General features: G+C 35.7%; 1 protein-coding gene and 1 pseudogene across 19 annotated transcripts in view; one reads left to right on the top strand and one right to left on the bottom strand.

The window, feature by feature from the left end:
• VPS13B (vacuolar protein sorting 13 homolog B) overlaps positions 1-16,057 on the bottom strand; it is a 916,166-nt gene that overhangs the window by 555,311 nt on the left and 344,798 nt on the right. The gene's annotated exons all lie outside the window — the stretch shown is intronic.
• On the top strand, positions 7,015-9,787 carry LOC103891363 (male-specific lethal 3 homolog; annotated as a pseudogene).

The raw sequence follows: 16,057 nt of genomic DNA, 5'->3' as shown, positions 1-16,057 counted from the left end.
CATGCATACACTTACTCATCATACCAGTTCTCCACACTGCAACCAAAATGATCTTCGCAAAACACATTCTGATCCTGTTAACACCAGTATTGCCCCTTTCAATGGCTTACCATTGCTTTAAAGATGAAAACCTGAAACCTTACACGGAACACAAGTCTCCACAGGTTGTGGCCACTATGTTTCTCTACAGCATTATCTTCCACTACTTTCTCTGGAGCTTTCTCCCCTCCTTTACTTCCTCCTACTCACCAAATTATTTCTCCCCCTTCATTCTCTTTGAAAAGCCATCATCTTGACCAAGTTAATGCCTACACAAATTCCTTCATATCTAATCTCAAACTTCACTTATTGAAGAAAGTTTTCTGTGATCTTCCAAACCAACAGAACCTCTGACTGTATAATCTCATAACACTGATGTATCTCTCTTCTGTGATGTTTACTGCAATTGCAATTTTATATGTGTGATTTCTCGTCCTTCCCACTCATATGCTCTATGATGGTTAAGTATCAGATATTTCTATATATTTTCACCATCCACTTTGTATCTTTGCCACTCCACCAAAAACAAGTGACTTAAGTATAAAAAATACATATATACTGAAATAAATTAACACAATGTAGAGAATACAAAGTATTTAAAATCTTCCTTCCTCACCTCTAATCACCAGAAACAACCACCATTAATATTCTGCTGCATATTCTCGAAGACTTTTTTCAACGATTATAGAAAAGTACATATCTATAATTATATATTTTTAAACACTAAATCATAATTAGGGTTGCCAGATTTAGCAAATAAAAATACAAGATGATCAGCTACATTCAAATTTCAGATTAACAATAAAAGCATGTCCCAAACATTATTTGTTGTTTATCTAAAACTCAAATTTAACTAGGCACCATGTATTTTTACCTGGCAATTCTAATCATAAAATACATACTGTCCTAAATGTGATTTTCTCCATTATGGATTCTAGATTTAGTTTTCGGTATATTTGTGGGAGATCTTAAGTTGTACCTCCAATAAGAAACTATTAGTCTGAGTAGTAAAAGAAAGAAAAAGCATGCTATTTTCAAATATAAAAATATCTCATATCCTTTAAAAATATATTTCTATTCTTTTAGTAAGGCAGGAAGTAATCCATTTCAAGTACAAAAAACTGACATACTTGAAGTGTTATAAATTTTCTCAGAATAATATTTCAAAGTGGGCAATTGGCAGCATGCTTTCATGCCATAAAAAAACTCCTCCAATTCAATTTCATGTGCGTTTCAAAAAAAAAAAAAATTATTTTTACTATATATTAACATTGTATCATTAAAATTATGGGAGGAAACAAGTAATTTATACTTAAGAACAAAACACTATAAATTACTGAAAAATAAAGGCATTTGTTAGGTGGTTCCGCCTTATAAGTAATGATTGTACTTTATTATTCCATGAAGATAAAATGATATGACCAATCTTATATATCATTTAAAGCAAACTTTAAAATGTTAATGTCAACACTAATTCTCTGATCAAAATCACCATATTTGACTTTTAGAATAGATAGTTGTTTTAAATGGTTCCACAGGGAAACTAACATCATCTAATTTATGTCCATGATGTTTAGCACTGCAGAGGTAAAACAAATAACTTTTGCATGTCATCTGAAAAGTTTATTTTCATGACTGCTTTATTTAACAATCTTAATTTCATCTATAATCACAAATGCAATGTGCTAAATATGGGCTAGAAAGCGAGTTTATTTTGTTAGCAACTTAAAAACATAGGCCATAAAATTGATTTTTGTACGAAATAGAGAACTCTTATGGCAGGCATACTCTATTAGTAACCCTGTTGCAGAAAGCCCTCCAGTGTGCAGAAATATCATGTGGCATCAGTCCTGTGCCAAAAGGCCAAGGTGACCATGAGCTAACTGGAGTCAACAAGTATATCCACTATGACCTCCTAGAAAAGAAAATTAACAGTGTTAACAAATGATTGAACCAGGCTCTGATCCTCTTGGAAATCATGTAACGGATACCTAGATGACCCCAGGCAACTGAGCAGAGTAAGATGTACCTGCATAGGCATTCAGGATACCATGGACCATATGTCCACAGTTCATAAGCAGAGAGGTGGCCAAATGGCCATATCATCCACCATCCACTGTGATCATGGCTCAGCTCAGGGAAAAGAAAGGTCTGTGCCAGGCCAAGGACGTAAATCACAAAGTATAATTTCCTAGCAACTGCAGATGTGAACTATAGTGTGGGCTTTTAGAAGATGGACCTAGAATCAATCACCAGATCATTCTTGAAAGCTACATATGCCCTAGGATTCTTCTTATTCCACTACTCCCACACCTCAATAGTGGTGGCTTGCAGGGCATATACGTTGGAGCTGGGGAGGCTGATGCAGTGGATGGCAGGGTTGAAATTATTTAGGAGTTGAAGTGCCACAGATGAATGGTGTGAAGCCGACAGGCACAATCTCAAGCTAGATCTGATCCACAGATGTGATTCTGAAGGTGGCACACACGTACTGTGAAGTACCAGCAGCCTAGCATACAGCCCATCTCATACATTGGCCTGATGATAATCTGAACATGGGTGTAGAAATTGGGGCCCTCAGTGTTCTCTTAGAACCACAGAATAAAGAAATAACTGGGTAAGACAGGCTAAGGAGACAATGCCAATCCAAGATAAAATCAAGGATCACTTGGTACCTGATCCTGATTGCCATTATAAATGACAGGTAAAAATTAACCTCAACAAGCTGAAGTCCCATGTAAATAAGCCCTTTACCTCGACCTAGCCCACACTGTGGAAGAAATAGGTACTGTGGTGGAGAAGGAGGGATGGCCTTTGGACATCAAAGTGGGTCTGATCAACAGCTGTACCAACTCAAGCTATGAGGACATCAGGTGCTCAACAGCTACGGCCAAGCAAGTGCTAGCTCATGGGCTCAAGTGCAAGTCACAGTTCACCACAGCACTGGGATCTAAGCAGATCTACACCAATATTGAGCATAAGAGTTATTCACAGATCCCATAGGATATGGCAGGCATTGTCCTGGCCACTGTCTGTGGCTCCTGCATTGGCCAGTGGAACAGGTAGGACATAATAAAGATGGAGAAAAATGCAATCTTCACCTCCTACAAGAGGAACTTGACAGGCCACAATAAAGCAAACCTGAGGCCCAAGCCTTCATCATGTCCCCAGAGATCCTCAAGCCCTGGCCATTTCTGTCACCATCAACTTCAACCAACAGATTTACTTCTGACAACCATGTATGGGAAGAAGTACAAATTGGAGGCTCCAGATGCAGATGAGCTTCCCTAAGCAGAGTTGACTCCAGGAAGGACAACTACCAGCACCTGTACCACAAGGATATCAGTAGGCAGAGGGTGATATGAGCACACCCAGCAAGTGCCTATAGCTCCTGGAGCCTTTTGACAAGTGGGATGGCAAAGACCTGGATGACCTACAGATTCGCATATCCTTACAAAAATGAAAAGGAAGCATACCACTCACTACATTTTGAATATTGGCATATGGCTCAAGTTATTGAGGCACCAGTACAACATCTCCAATAACCTGCTTATTGGTGCCAAAAACACTGAAAATGATAAATGCCAACTCCTTAGGTAATGTTGTCACCAGGAGAATGCCCACTACTGTAAGAAACATGCCATCAGATGGATGGTTATCAGAGATGAGAGCCATGGCAAGCTGGGAGCATATAGCACTAGAACCCTGCCACCTTGGGAGACAGGACATCATCATAAAGAGCTTTACCAAGATCCAGGAAACCAGCTTCAAGAAGCCAACCTGCTGTCCCTTACCTTTACTGACATGACAAACTACAAGATCTACCCTGTGTGTAATCTCATCATCCAAGGCTGGAAAGGCTTTGCCCTGTCAAGCCCCTCAAATGTATCATCAGGAACTCCAAGAGGATTCAGGAAACCATCCTCCTGAACCACAAACTTCTACAAGACCCTGATTCAATGGTTCCATGTTGGCAGTGCTCTGAACAGAATGATGGAGCTATAGTACTGAGCTCTAAGCTCATCCAACCACTGCTCTGCCTGCCCACCTGCTTGCCCACTCTGCTATCTGAATCCAGCTCAGGTATCGCAAGTGTAGTTCCTTGTGTGTGTCATGAGAATTGGATCTGATCCAGCTATGGCCTTCTGCTCTAAGATGGCATGGCTAGACACTTCTCCCTGCCCTCGCCTCCCTTGACCTGAAGAATAACTCATGGTTGGAGGGGTTCTTAAAATAATTTTCAGCCTCTTGACTTCCGGTTTTCAGTTTGATTCAGATCTTGAGCAGCTCCATGCAACTGTATTTATTTTTGATGACAAGACTACCACCTAAAGAACTTTTTCTCCTGCCTCATTATTTCACTGGTGACTGAAGAATTTCAAATAACCTTTTGCTCATGTAGGGAAAATAAGAAGCTTAACTTCACAAAAAGTGTATATAAGAAAAGGGGCATAAAAAAATAGCACAGACAATTTTAAGTAAAAGTCAAAGTTCTACTCGCTGTTTTATGTGGCTCACAAACAATGGTTTTACAATTTTAAATAATTGAAAAAAAGAAAAAATATATAATAATGTGTATATGTGAAAGTTACACAAAATACCACCAAACTCATTCCTTTATATAGCCTATGGTTGGTGTTGCACTACAATGACAGAATTCAGTAGTTGCAATAAAGGCTGTATGGCCTACAAAGCCTAAAATAGTTACTATGTGGTCCTTATAGAAATAGTTTGCCAGCCCCTGATTTTGAAAAAGAAGGTTAAGGTAGGCAGATTTGCTCTAGAAGATACCAAGAACTGTAACACTTCAGTAATTAAGACATCAGTATAAAAATAAGGAAAAAGAAAAGGAAGCAGACTAAAGAGCTCAGAAGCAAAGCAATGCATACCTAGCATACTATAGTATTGCATACCTAGCATTGCATACTATAGCAATGATGGCTTTGTAGGTTAAGGGGAAAAGATAAACTATTCAAGAAATTGTACAAGGAGAACTAGCTATCCATACAAGGAAAAAAATGGATCCCAAACTAACACCAAAGAATGAGGTGGACAAGACTCAATTCCTAAATGAAAAGAGGAAACCTTGGAAAACTTGAAAATATTTTTTAAAATATGAAGAATATCTTTAAAATTTCAAGGTAGAAAAGTATTTCTTCAACAAGCCACACAAAACACAAACCATAAAAGATAGATAAATCTGACTACTTTAATACTGAAATTTCCCATGCATCAAAACTCATTATATAAAAAATTGGAAAGCAACCCACACATATAATTGCCAAGAATTAGAATCTGCAATATAAAAAATTGTACAAACCAATGAGGAGAAAAAAACTAACTGGAAAAAAAAGAGGAACATCTGAGTAACCTGAAAAAAAAGTTCAAATTCACTAGTAACCAGGGAAGGGCAAAATAAACCTGCAATGACTTAGCATTCAGATCAGCAAAAATCCATATAAGTCTCACAATACAAATATGGGTGAAGACGTAATATGAAGTAACAAGAAGTCTCTTGCTCTTCTAAAGGAAATATAATGTGGTACTACTACTTTAGAGTAATTTGGCAATATCCAATAAAGTAAAAGACATACCTACCCTATAACTCAGCAATTTCAACATAAGTATACACGAAGAGAAATTTGAAAACACACAAATAAGGAAACAATATACTTTGTCTAGACTAATATTGAGGAGCTTTCCCCTATGTTTTCTCCTAGGAGTTCTACAGTTTCAGGTTTTATATTTCTTTAATCCATTTTTGACTTGATTTTTGTATATGGTTTAAGGATCCAATTTCATTTTTGTGCATGTGCACAGCCAGTTTTTCCAAAATTTAATGAAGAGACTATCCTTTCCTCATTATGCATTTTTGGCATCTCTGTTGAAAATCAATTGACTATAAATGAGTGGGTTTGTTTCCGGGCCTTCTAACTTGTTCCATTGATCAATGTATTTGTTTTTATACCAGTATCATCCTGTTTTGATAACAATAGCTTTATATGTTTTGAAATCAGAGAGTTGGATATCGTCATTTTGTTCTTTTTGGTCAAGACCGTTTTGGCTATTTGAGGTCTTTTGTGGGTTTGTAAGAATTGTTTTTTCTATTTCTGTGAAAAACAACATTGGACTTCTGATAGGGATTGCACTAATCTGTAAATCGTTTTGCATAGTACACATGTTTTCATAATATTGATTCTTTCAATCCATAAATACAGGATATCTTTATATTAACCTATGTTTTCTTCCATTTCTTTCATCAGTGTTTTATAGTCTTCAGAATGGTTTTACAAATTTAAATGATTGAAAAAACATTTCATTGCCTGGGTTTAATTTATACCTACATTTTTTGTTGTTGTTGTTGTTGTTGCTATTGTAAATTGAATTGCTTCCTTAATTTCCTTTTCGGATAGTTTGTTATTAGTGTACAGAAATGCTACTAATTTTGTATGTTGATTTTGTATTCTGCAACTTAAAGCACAGGCAATAATAACCACAAAAATAGACAAATGCATGGCATCGAACTAAAAAGCACAGCAAAGGAAGCAATTAACAAAGTGAAGCAAACCCACAAAATGGAAATAAAATATTTGCAAAGCATATATCTGATAAGGGGTAATATATAAAAAACTCAACCCAATAACAAGGAAACAACCTAACCGAAAAATGGGCAATCGGCCGGGCGCAGTGGCTCACCTGTAATCCCAGCACTTTGGGAGGCCGAGGTGGGTGGATCACGAGGTCAAGAGATCGAGACCATCCTGGCCAACATGGTGAAACCCTGTCTCTACTAAAAATACAAAAATTAGCTGGGCATGGTGGCGCGTGCCTGTAGTGCCAGCTACTCAGGAGGCTGAGGCAGGAAAATCACTTGAACCTGGGAGGCAGAGGTTGCAGTGAGCCGAGACTGTGCCACTGCACTCCAGCCTGGCGACAGAGCGAGACTCCCGTCTCAAAAAAAAAAAAGAAAGAAAAATGGGCAATAAACCTGAACATTTGCCATTTGTGTCTCTGAAAAGAAGACCTACAAAAGGCGAACAGGTACATGAAAAAAATGCTCGGCATCACTAATCAATAGGGAAATGCAAACTAAAACCACAATGAGAAGTCACCTAATACACATTAGAAAGGCTTTTATCAAAAAGATAAAAGATGACAGGTATTGGTGAGGATTCAGAGAAAAGGGAAATCTTGTACATAGTTGCTAGAGATGTAAATTAATACAGCCATTACGGAAAACGGTATGGAGGTTCCTCAAAAAACTAAAAATAAGATTACCATATGGCTCAGTAATCCCACTTCTGGGTATATAACCAAAGGAACTGAAAAAAATATGTCAAAGGGATATCTGCACTGCCATGTTCACTGCAGCACTATTCACAATAGACAAGATATGGTAACAGCCTAACTGGCCATCAATGGATAAAATGATTTTTTAAATGCAGTATATATACACAATAGACTACTGTTCAGCCTTAAAAAGGAAATAAAAATTTGTCATTTTGCAACAACATAGATGAACCTGGAGGACATTATACTAAGTGAAATAAGCGAGGCACAGAAAGATACACCATATGATCTCACACGTATGTGAAATCTAAAAAAGTTGAACTTGTAGAAGTAGCACAGAATGATGGTTACCAGAGGCTAGAAAGATGTGAAGAGAGGGAATGGAAATTCTTGATCAAAGAGTACAAAGCTTCAGACAGAGAGGAGGCATAAGTGTTGAGATCTACTGTACAATAAAGTGACTAAACTCAATTAATAATGTAGTATGTATTTCAAAATAATGAAGAGAGTAAATTTCAAATGTCTTACCATGAAAAAGGATAGGTAAATGAGATGACAGATATGTTAACTGTCTTGATTTAATCATGCCACATTGTATACAAATATCAAGACATCACACTGTGCCCCATATATGTATACAAGTATGATTTGTCAATTAAAAATAGTAATTTTTTAAATAATAAAGAGTATACAATCTAAAATTGCTTTATCAAATTCTAAAAATAAATCATCAGCAATAAAAATAAATTGCAGTACATTGTATTCATAAAACTGGAATTACTATATAGCAATTAAGTGCCTGAATTAAGAATTATAGAACTCAAAATGGAAAACTCTCCCAGCCCCAGTCGAGAGCCTCGTGTCTGTGCTGTCCAGGCCAGGCTGCGGTTTGGCCCTGCAGCCAGTGGAGGAGGCCTCTTGACTATGGTCTCTGTTTTGCGTTAAATCTTTTTTCCTCCTGTGCAGCCCAGTGCCACGTGGGCTCTGGTGGGACGCCTGGGGGTTTGACCCAGATTGCTGTTGTTATTGGTGGGAATGACAAAAAAGGCAGAAAGATCCCAGAATATCTAATACATTTTAATAGTTGGAATGGAAGCTGTGATAGATGGGCAGCCAAAGATCATGTGCACTGTAATACAGGTGCAAATCAAGGATGACAGCATGAATTGGCAAGAAAAGCTGCAGCTCACCTGAGAAGCACAGGAAGAAGGAAGTGCTGCAGGCTGTCTGGCATCAAATCTGTCTAAAAAAGCCCCCCAGTTGAAGACAAAGATGAAAATGCTGAAAATTCAATAAGCAGTTCTCCAACAGTAGTGAAGACAAGGATGAAAAATAAGTGAAGGAAGTGTTATTGAAGAAGAGACTTAAGTGCAAGAACTGGAGCTGTAAACAGAAAGGGAAATGGAAGAAAGAATAATAACTATAGAAATCCCCAAAGTTCTGAACAAGTGGCTTGAGGGTGATCATTACTACATTAACAGAAGGAAACAGTTAATGAGACTTCCACGACAGACCAACATCATAATGATTTTGGAGCCCCACGAGAAGCATTTTGCTATCAACACAGCTTTTTCAGCCAGTGAGAGGCCTTGCCACCATCACACTATGTGGCAGCCAACATGAAGGTGCATTATATCCCAGCAGAAAAGAATGCTGACCTTTTTAAGGAGACGGTGGACGGGTTAAGAATAACCTTTGATTACACTACCCCATCAGTTATAATCTATCCATGGGAATAAGCTCAGTATAAAAAGGTGACTTCATCTAAGTGTTTTCTTTCAATTACAGAAAGCACCACAGACAACAAAAGGAGCCAGGGGGAGCTCTCTCCCAGCTCACCTTTGTTGAATCCATCCACACCACGGTCCACAGACAGTCAGACAACCACAGCTGAACCAGCCACCCACAAAAGGCACAAAGCCAAGCCGGAAGCATTGCAGGCTCTGAGGCGGTCCGCGTACCACACCACCAACTGCAACAGGCTGGCTGAGAGCAGGCGTCACCTCGCGGAAGTGCCAGCAGCAGGACACATCGACTAGCATGCCCCAGGCTGCTCCTGAACCTGGAGAAGAAAACACCTGTGCATCATCTTCAACTATTCCTCAGCCTCCTAGTAAGGAAGTGCTGTATTTACTGGCTTTGAAGGGAAAAGAACTAATTAAATAAATGAGGTCCTCTCGTGGAAGCTTGTGCCTGATAATTACCACCCAGGTGACCAGACACCTCCACCCCCTTCACATTTATGGGGCACAACATTTGCTGTAACTTTTGGTAAAACTTCCAGAAACCCTTGGAAACATGTCCTAGTCTGAGAAGAATCTGAAGGCTTTATTGAAACACTTTGATCTTTTCTATAGTTTTTAGCAGAATATACCATGATGACTTCTTCCCAGAGATGGCTTATGTTGCTGCCTGTGAGGCATATTATAGCACCTAGAACCCCCCAGCAATTTATTAAAGTGTTGATGGGTCTGTAACAACAACTCCTCCATCTAGCTTTGCACTCTGGGTTCCAACTGTTCCAACTAACAAGGTGGTGGGTCTTATTTACCCAGAGCACAAAAGCAATGCCACGTGGGGACTCTGGCAGAGGTGGGCCCTGTTCTTTGAGTTGCCCACATAACTATAGTTATTCTGTTAGGAATTACTTCCTGAGTGTCCGAAAGTGCTCTGACAAGATACTTGCTACTAAGGAGGCTATCTGTGATGGCAGAAAAAAAGGGCAACTGTGTTCACAGTGAAATGTTCATGAAAGTATACATAGGTTAGGCCATTTCACTAGATGTTGGAGTTAGTAAGCAGAAACCACATTGTTTTGTTATCTGTTGGCATTAAACAAAATTTTTTTTGCAAACTATTTTTATTCTATTGATGAGACTGAGCAACTCTGTCCAACAAATTTTAGTTTATATTTGGAAACCGCAAAGTAGTCTCAAAGTATTCTAAAGAGAATTGGGGGAAAAATGCAGTGAAACATGATTTTTGGTGACTTAAAGAAAGCACTGCCTTTCTTGTTTGAGATTTAACAGCATACTTTGTTGTGCAATGTTATGGTTCCCTTTCTGTAAAACATTATTTTTAGTGACCTAAATAAAGCCTGTCTTGTTTGAAAAAAACTGGAAAAAAAAAAAAAACTGACGTGGTTTGGATCTGTGTCTCTACCAAATCTCATGTCAAACTGTAATCTCCAGTGTTGGAGGTGGGGCCTGGTGGGAGGTGACTGGATCATGGGATGGATTTCTCATGAATGGTTTAGTGCCATCCCCCTGTGTACTGTCCTCATGACAATGAGTGAGTTCTCATGAGATCCGGTCATTTAAAAGTTTGTAGCACTCCCCCTCCATTCTCTCTTGCTCCTACTCCACCTCCACCTTCCCCCACGATTTTAAGCTTCCTGAGGCCTCCCTAGAAGTCAACCAGATGCCAGCATCATGTTCCTGTACAGCCTACTGTAAGCCAATCAAACCTCTATTCTTTATAAGTTACCCAGTCTCAGGTATTTCTTTATAGCAATGCAAGAACGACCTAATACAAAAACTCTTCCAAACTTAATATTAAATAAATGTTCAAAAGAATACAAATAGCAAACAAACCAAAACATGCAAAACAATATGAAACTTAAATATTTTAAAAGTGATACATATATATGTACATATATATATATATACTAAAAGTATTTACAGGCACAGGAATAATAATCACTAACTTTAGAATAGTGTCCAACTCTGATATGGTGAAACAGGAGAAAGATCATCATGAGGAAATTAAAAACTTGACTTTCTTTTTGATCTGTGACACTCATTGTATTATTCTCTATTTGTATGTCTGACATACCTCATAATAAAAAGGAAAAGAAATAACCACTGATCTACCACAGATAGAGTGAGAGAATACATGTCTTCCTGTATGTAATGGACCTCATTATTAATCAAAGATGCTAAAATTTTATAATGGTAACAACCTCTGTTAATTAATAAAAATTATAAGAATGTCTAAGCTTCAAAACAATAAAATTCTGCAACATATACACGATTGAGAGGCACTGAATTTCAAAATAATGCTTCCATGTATAAGCAACATAAGGTAACAAAATAATCTGACATTGTTTTCATTAACTATAACATTGAATCCATTTTTATATGCTAGGCAAAATAAAAGCTAAAATTAAATATAATGTGCTTAGAATAGGCTTTAACATGTGAATCACATACCATCAAAACTGTCAATTCTTAGAACTCACATCTTATTTTCTCAGTAAGTATAATTATATAAATTTTGAAATATAAATATATCCTTATAGAAAAATATTCTGTGGGTACCCTAACAGATTACATAAAGAAGAAAATGGAATGTAGTATGCAAGAAATAAGTACAAAAGCCTCATGAGAAAAAGACCTAAAAAATGATGAGATACACTACGTTCAAGGATTAAAGACTCAATATTGTCAAAATGTCCATTTTGTTCCTCAAGAATATCTACAAATTCAATGAAATCCCAATCAAAATTCTAACAGGTGTTTTCAATAGAAACTGACCAGTTGATAATAAAATATAGAAAGAAAGCAAAAAACATATATATAGTAGTTTATATAATATTCTTAAATAGCAAAATTAGAGGACTCATATTACCTGATTCGAAGATTTGGTATATAGCCCCAGCAAACAAGACCACGGTAACTGGCATGACCATGGACAAACAGATTAAAAAACCAGAATAGAATTCCAGAAATAAAATCATGCATATGTTGTCTATTGATTTTCAACAAACATGCCAGGGCACTGAATGGGGAAAGTCTTTTCAACACATGATGCTTTAATAACTGAATAGATGAGAAAAAAAATCCAAAAACTTGATCTCTACCTCACAACTATTTAAAAAAGTTGATTTTTTGAATCACAGAATTAAAAGTAAAAGCTAAACTATAAGACTTTTAGAGGAAAATATAGAGGGATATTCTGGATTTCTTAGAGAAGTCAAAAAAAGCACTAATCATAAAAGCACTAATCATTAAAAAATTGATAAATGTGACTTTATCAAGGTTTTAAAATTTTATTCTTTGTAAAACATTGTTATGAAAAAGAAAAAACAAAGAAAAGACTAAGAAAATATATTATCCACACATATAGCTGACCTGTATTCAGAATATATAAGGAACTCTTACAATTCAATTAAAGACAAACCATTAACATAAAATGGGCAAAAGACCTTCAAGTCTTTTAAGACACTTCACAAAGGAAGGTATCTGAAATGCCAAAAGGATGAAAAGATTATTATTATTAGTTACCGAGAAACACAAATTAAAACAAGAATGAGATATCATTTCAAGCTTAGTAAAACAGATAAAATGACTACATCTAATATTGGCAAAGATATGAATGGAACAATGTCATTCTCATTGTAACACACATTGTTGGTGGTAGTGTTAAGTCATATAACTACTTGGAAAAAAAGTCTAGTAGTTTTTTATAAAGTTAAACATACAACTACCTTATAATAACAATTCCACTTCTAAATATGTATGCAATAGAAATGACAATATATGTCCACAAAAGGCTTGTAAAAGAATGTTATAGCAGGTTTAAACACAATAACCACAAAATAGAAACAATACAGAAGTCCATCAATAGTAGAATGAAGAAGTAAACTGTACTGTATCCATACAATGGAATACTATTTAGCAATTAAAAACAAAAAACTACTGATATACACAAGACAAATGATTTCAAAAATGTGTAAAACACTAGACACTGATACATACACATATACATCCAGAGAATTATTCTGAGTGAAAAAAGCCAATCCCAGAAAGGTTATATATTACATGACTATTTACATAACATTCTTGAAATGACAAAATTGGGGACATAGAGATATTAGTAGATGCCAGTGGTTAAGACTTGGGGTTAGAGTGGATGGTGAGGAGGAAGCAGAAGGAAAGTAGATGTGGACATAAAAGGGTAACACAAGGGATTCCTACAGTCATGAAACTATTCTGTATCTTGACTATGGTGGTAGGTACATGAATCTACATAAGTGATAAAACTACATATAATTAAATACATACAAACACAAATGAATACCAGTAAAGCAGGGGAAATCTGAACAAGATCTATGTATTGTATCAATGTCAGTATCCTGGTTGGGGTGTTATATTATAATTTTGTAAGATGTTATCATTAAGGAAAACTGAGAAGAAGATACATAGGATCCTTCTGTATTATTTCGTACAACTGCATGTGAATCTACATAATTATCTCAAAAGAAAATGTTTAATTAAAAGAAAGTAAAGTTTAAAAATCACCATATATGTGGCCTTTACTTTTCATACACATGTTTCTCCAAAAACAGATTTCCTGGGCATTAATTTTACATGTCCCTGACCCCCTTCAGATAAAAACAATTTTAAAATTTAAGAATAATGTTACATTTCTAAATGTCAGATTCTTGTCTAAAATATAGAAACTCTACAAAAATTCAAACTCTCACTACAAAGCTGCCAGTAACCTAACACTATTTAAATAGACAAAGTACTATTATTTAAAAAGATTTCTGATACTTACATGTCTGAAGAATTATGATTACTCCCTCATGTAGATAAAGCACTATCTGAAGTTTAAGCTCTTCTCTAAGTAGGCTTTGGAATCATTTTTCTACTTCATCATTAAGAAAAATAAGCAACACTATTATATTTGACCACCCTGCTATAAAAAAACATGTGAGCCAACTTTTTTTCCTTTCCTATCAATGTGAGATTAATGCAATACCAGTAGAATTTCAACATAAATAAATGGACAAAAAAGTGTTATTAGAAGCCTGATATTTAAAAAGTTTGGAATTCATATGGGAAATTCAGAAGAAATTTTATTAGGGAGAGTCTGGAAGAAAATGAATAAAGTCTCTTAATCTAAAACTTTCATCTTGTTTTCTGTACTGTGCTTTTAAGGATGTTCTGAAGAATAGCCTATGACTGTAAATAAAGCACTGAACTGAGGATTCAGAGTAAGTGTAACATTTACTTTACAAGTAAATTACCGTAAACATCCTTTCCATACTGTACCTCTTGGGACACTCAGAGAAAGTACTCAATTAACTCTTCAGAATATATAAAAGAATATTTTATTTGATCTAAAACACTTGAACTGATTGAACAAAAAAAATTAACTGTTCTCTTACTTGCATAAAGTGGCCATATATAAAAGATTAATATAGTAACTATAAATCTCAACATTAATTCCTGATTTTTCTATTTCCTTGCAAATATTTGGGAATTGTTAAAAATAATTATTTAATCCAATTATCTCAGGTTTACTATTTAGCCATTTTCTTTATGAACCACAAGACAAATACTGAAAAAATGTAAGTCACAGTCTATTATTTAAATGATCCAATGAGTCTTTACACTGAGTTCACCTAATATAGTTTTGGATGTCAGAACATAAGACTGGCCAAATTTCTATCTGATTTATCAATATGTTATAAGAAACCCCATTAAATTCATAATTTTCTACAATAAATAAAAACAAAGCTCTATTCTATGTTGCTGGAGCAGCCAAAATGTTGTTACAAAGATGCTCAAATTTCTGAAAAAATGATTTTGAGATAAATTTTTAAAAAATTCCTTGAACAAAACAGAATTTATGCTATACTGTGTTAAGTATTCCTTTATCTTAAATTACTAAAGTTATCCCTATGCAGTTACAATGTTGAACTCCAAATACAATTTCTTGTCAACCACCTATAAAATGCTGTAAGATCATGCAATGTATTCTTCTGTCTCATGTAAACGTGATACTTTAAATTAAATTCCATTATTTTTGCAGCAGCTTTCAGATTTCATTTCCAACCTTAAATTTTACAATTTAACCTACACCAAACAAACATCACCAAAGTCAAAATGTACTAAGAAGTTTACTGTATTGATTTGTACAAAAATGCACAAATGCAACCTACATATTTCATATGTTGTTAACATAACTAACCAACCGGCCCCTACAGGTTATATTTTAATTTTTTTCTTGATTTACTAGTAAAGTATCACTTTTTTAGCAATTCAGAATTTTAAAATTGATATTCCAATTCAACTACTAGTGGTGTTTATGCTAATGAGAACATAAGTCTATTTAAATGTTCCTTATAAAGGGATCTTGGCTGCCCTACAGCTCTAAACTGCAAGATTCTAGAAGTAGTCTATAAGTAGTGTTGCTACACAGACTGACAGTTCTATGGTCATTTACCTGTCAATGTAGTAGCTACAGTAGTAAATGACTGGTGAGTAATGCAATGACAAGCAATACTACTTAAAATGAACAGGTTGATCCCTTAAGTAAGGTTTTCTAAGCACTTTATAGGACCAGTGCATTATTTAAAAACAACCGTAACAAGTAAATTGCCAGTATTGTTCATTTAAGTTTAAATTTTCTTCTATAGGTCTCATTCTCTGCCACAAACCAGATAAGTAATAGTTTAGTGTAACCATGCATCCTTATTCTGAAAAGAGAAATAGGAACACTTTTACACTGTTGGTGGGACTGTAAACTAGTTCAACCATTGTGGAAGTCAGTGTGGCGATTCCTCAGGGATCTAGAACTAGAAATACCATTTGACCCAGCCATCCCATTACTGGGTATATACCCAAAGGACTATAAATCATGCTGCTATAAAGACACATGCACACGTATGTTTATTGCAGCACTATTCACAATAGCAAAGACTTGGAACCGACCCAAA

The sequence above is a fragment of the Pongo abelii genome, chromosome 7, assembly GCF_028885655.2.
Source record: "Pongo abelii isolate AG06213 chromosome 7, NHGRI_mPonAbe1-v2.0_pri, whole genome shotgun sequence".
In the NCBI taxonomy this organism is placed as follows: domain Eukaryota; kingdom Metazoa; phylum Chordata; class Mammalia; order Primates; family Hominidae; genus Pongo; species Pongo abelii.
The sequence above is the reverse complement of the archived record's forward strand: the minus strand, read 5'-3'. Positions and strand labels throughout refer to the sequence as shown.